Source organism: Pteropus medius, unplaced genomic scaffold (assembly GCF_902729225.1).
Source record: "Pteropus medius unplaced genomic scaffold, Ma_sr-lr_union100, whole genome shotgun sequence".
Lineage (NCBI taxonomy): Eukaryota > Metazoa > Chordata > Mammalia > Chiroptera > Pteropodidae > Pteropus > Pteropus medius.
Window position 1 is genome coordinate 17829037 of NW_024344240.1, and position 4245 is coordinate 17833281.

The 4245-nt window shown below is 31.9% G+C and overlaps 1 pseudogene; it reads right to left on the reverse strand.

The window, feature by feature from the left end:
- Positions 1 to 851: 851 nt before the first annotated feature.
- On the reverse strand, positions 852 to 969 carry LOC120607499 (uncharacterized; annotated as a pseudogene).
- Between the last annotated feature and the right edge of the window lie 3276 nt (positions 970 to 4245).

Consider the following 4245-nt stretch of genomic DNA (forward strand, 5'->3'; position numbering starts at 1 on the left):
TCCACATTGAAAAGTCCTTAAAATTTGGTTCTGTTCAAAATGTTCATAAAACAATCGGTTTCTAGTTAATATAAATCCCTCTCTTCTGCAAGATTCAAACCCTGACCCATCTACCTAAGTTTGTGTGCTATTACCAGCTAGACTACCAAGGCAAGATAAGTTATTATTGACAATACAGTCACAGCACAATTATTGGACCAATAAAAAATTATAGAATTTTTATGTATTAATCCTGTAAACCCAAAGCATAAATAAATGTTAAGTGCTATTTGAAAAGAAAGACATTTTCTAATCATAAACATTTGTGACAGGACCAAATATCATGAATCATTTGATATGGACCAAATATGCTCATGTACATTCTGGACAGGACAAAATTTCAAGGACCTTTTGGTATGGACCAGATGTTTCCATGAACCAAATGTCCTGCAAGATGTCAATACTTATCAAATTGACCTACAAATTCAATGCAATCCCAATCAAAATTCCAATGATATTTTTGGCAATAAATAAATAAATAAATAAATAAAATTTAAAAAATTCATATGGAACTTTAAGAAACACCAAATAGCTAAAACAATCTTAAAAAAGAACAATTGGAGGATTCGCACTTTTGTGTTTCAAAACTTACTACAAAGATACAGTAATCAAAACAACAGTGTGGTACTGGTATAAAGACAAATCTACGGACCACTGGAATAAAATAGAGAACCGAATAATAAATCCTTACTTATATACAAAATTGGATTTGTCGATGACTTTTTTTTTTTAAGGCGAGGCAACCCTTGGTTGACCTCACAGATTGCAAGGACCTTGTCACCTTACAATCCCTTATTTTTTTATATTTTTTATACCTACAGCACCTGGTCTTCCTAGGTGGTCTCCCATCAAAGTACTACCAGTCCCAACCCTGCTTAGCTTCTAAGATCAGATGGGATCGGGCTTGTTCAGGGTAGCATGGCTGTAGACTGTCAATGATTTTTTTTAATATGACACCAAAGGCAAGACAACAAAAGCAAAAATATACCAATTGAACTTCATAAAAGTGACAAACTTTGGTACATCAAAGAACACTAGCAACAGAGTGAAAAGGCAACCTGTGGAATGGAAGACAACATTTGAAATTATATATCAAATAAGGGATTAATATTCAGAGTGTATATGGAACTCCTAAAACTCAACAACGACAAAGAAGCCAAACAACTTGATTCAAAAATGAGCAAAATACTTTGACAGACATTTCTCCAAAGACAAATGAGTGGCCAATACTAACAAGCACACACAAAACAATGCTCAACCCCACTCGCATTAGGTAAATAGAAATCAAAACCACAATAATGGAATATGTAACATTTCCAAACTGAAAACAAACTTATGTCCATTAATAATAGAATGGATAAATAGAAGTGAAAAATAACTATATATGTGTAATATAAACCTGAAATATAGTTGTATGCTGCTTAACAGTGGAAATGTGTTCTGAGAAATGTATTGTCAGGTGATTTCATTACTGTATAATCATAGAGTATCTTATACAAACTTAGATGATATAACCTATTACACACCTGATCTGTATTCTATAGCCTATTGTTCCTAGGATAAAAGTTTATACAGCTTGTTATTATAAAAGGACACAAGATTAAACCAAGCACAAGAGAAAATGATACAATCAAGTAACATGGTAAATGCAAGATGTATGAGGCTACTACCAACATAACACAGTATAGTGTTTTACAGCAAACATTTTTTTATGTAAGTAGAAAGAGTTCATTCTAAAAGAACAATAAAAAGTGTAGTATAGTAAATACATACAGAAACCAATAACAGTTTTTTATTATCATTATCAAGTATTATGTACTATACATAATTGTATGTGCTATACGTTTATACTACTGTCAGTGCAGTAGGTTTATTTATACCAGCATCTCCACAAATACAAGAATAATGCATTGTACTATGTTATGACGGTTATGGCATCACTAGGTGATAAAAATTTTTCATCTACATTATAATCTTTTGGGACTCCCATTGTATATGTTGGCCTATTGTTGACTGAAAGGTTGTTATGGGGTGCATGATTGTACATAATGTTGCCCCAAAGAGTCAGATGCAAAAGAATATATATTGTATTATTCCCTTTATATAATTCTCAATAAAAAGAAAAAATACACACACATACAAAATATATATATATAGTGTTCAAAATTAAGAAAAATGTTCCTTTTTGGGAGAAAGGAGGGGTTGCAATTTGGAGATGTCATAGAAGGAGACATTTTGAGTGCTGATGATAATTTATTTTTTGACCTAGAAGTTGTTACTTAGATGTGTGTTTGGTGTTAATTCATTAAAGCGAAGTGTGCATTTACATTTTCTTGTACTTCTCTTAAATGTACTCTTAAATGTACATCCTTATTATAACACAACTATAAATACCTAGTAAAACATTAATAATACAAGTAAATTACCCATATGAAATAAACTACAAAACAAAACCTGGGTTCCGGAATATACAAAGGCATCCTATAAATTGAGGAAAAGTAATCAAAAAGGAAAGAGTCAATAAAAGTTAGCAAAAAAAGATGGACAGTTCATTCACAGAAGAAACAATGCAAAGGTTGAAAAAAATATTTTAAAAGTGTTAACCACACTTTAAAGAAAAACTCAGTAAAATGAAAGTTAAAACAACAATAACATATTTTATTAATCATATTTGCAACATTTTATAAAATACCCATCTCATTCAGGTCTAATAATGTGAGAAAATAGAGACTTTTTAACCCACATTGCTAATGGGAGAGTGTTAACAAAATGTTTTTGAAAATAGTCTGGCAGTATCTATTAAAATTAAAATTTTAGATGCCCTTTGCTTGGTTCTAATGAAATGATGGGACTGTAAATAATAATATATGTGCATTTTTTTCTTTGTTTGTACCAGTTTATAATAACAACATTGGGAACAATCTGAGTATCCATCATTGATAAAATAAATCTCTTAACAGTCCAAAGTTTATGCACCTGATGCTTCAAAAGGCCAAAACAAAAAATCAGAGTTTGGAGTAAGGAAAGTTTTATTGATCAAGAAGTCATCAACTGAGAAAATGAGAGACTTAATCCTCAAATCTATCTTTAAAAAGTACAGTCAGTCTTCTTTTTTTTTTTTTTTTTTTTTTTTTATCAGGAGGAACATAAGAGGTACAAAGGTGATTGACCACCACAGACATCTGGGCACCAGCAAGAGTTTGAGGAAGACTGTGCTAGTTCATGTGAGTCCAGTCACAAGGTTCCTGCAAATCTTTGGTAAGCAATACATACTTCCTTTTTCTCCTCAAGCAGCAAGCAGGACTCCTCTAATTAATAGCATATATCTATGCAATACTAAGCAGAAGCTATTAGTCTAAAGGTCATGGAAACAACACAGGCTTGAACAAGATGGAGTCAGAGAGACTGAGCATTTCACTCTGTTACAAATCTTTGTCTACTCATCTTGAAGGTCTGTTCATAATCCATTTTCACAAAATGAAAAAAGAAAGTTGCAAAAAGCTATGGTCCTATTTTGGTTCTATAAAGACATTATTTCACAGACCCATTTATCTGTATATGATTTATAAAAGACGTTGTTAACCTATTATTCTCAGAGTATGGGAGTAAAGGAGGCTGGAGGTCAGCTGGGGATATTTTTACCTTGTTTTTATTCCACTTTTATTGTTTCATTTGTTACAATTAGCAGGCATTTATATGTTTTAAAATCTAAGAATATTTCTAGAAAAAGTGTTTACAGGTCAAATATCTGGCACTTTTCTTTCTTTTCCATGTAACCTCATACCTTTAGCCTCACCCATTTAGACCTATCAATTCCAGTTGTTTCTTGTCCACTGTCATTAACTTCCCTTGAAACTGGACTAGCTATGCCAACTTTTCTTTCACTATAATGGTTATTTATATCCTACAAGTATTTACAGTGTGTTAAAAAGTCTCTGTGGCCACATTTAAAAGAAGATTCAGGTAAATCTCTTCCACTTACACTACTTTTATCTATTAATTTGCTGTAGGTCCTTGCTCCTCTTTTATTTACTTAAAGATTTTATCTAGGTTCTTTATGCTTTGCCAGTACCCAAAGGCACACTTTTCTCTTGATGTATTCCAGTTGCCATAGTACTATTTGCTGGCTTGATTCTCTAAGAGACACTCCTTTTATTGAATTACAAAGACTCTAGATTTAACCCAAGATAAATGTTAAACATTGCA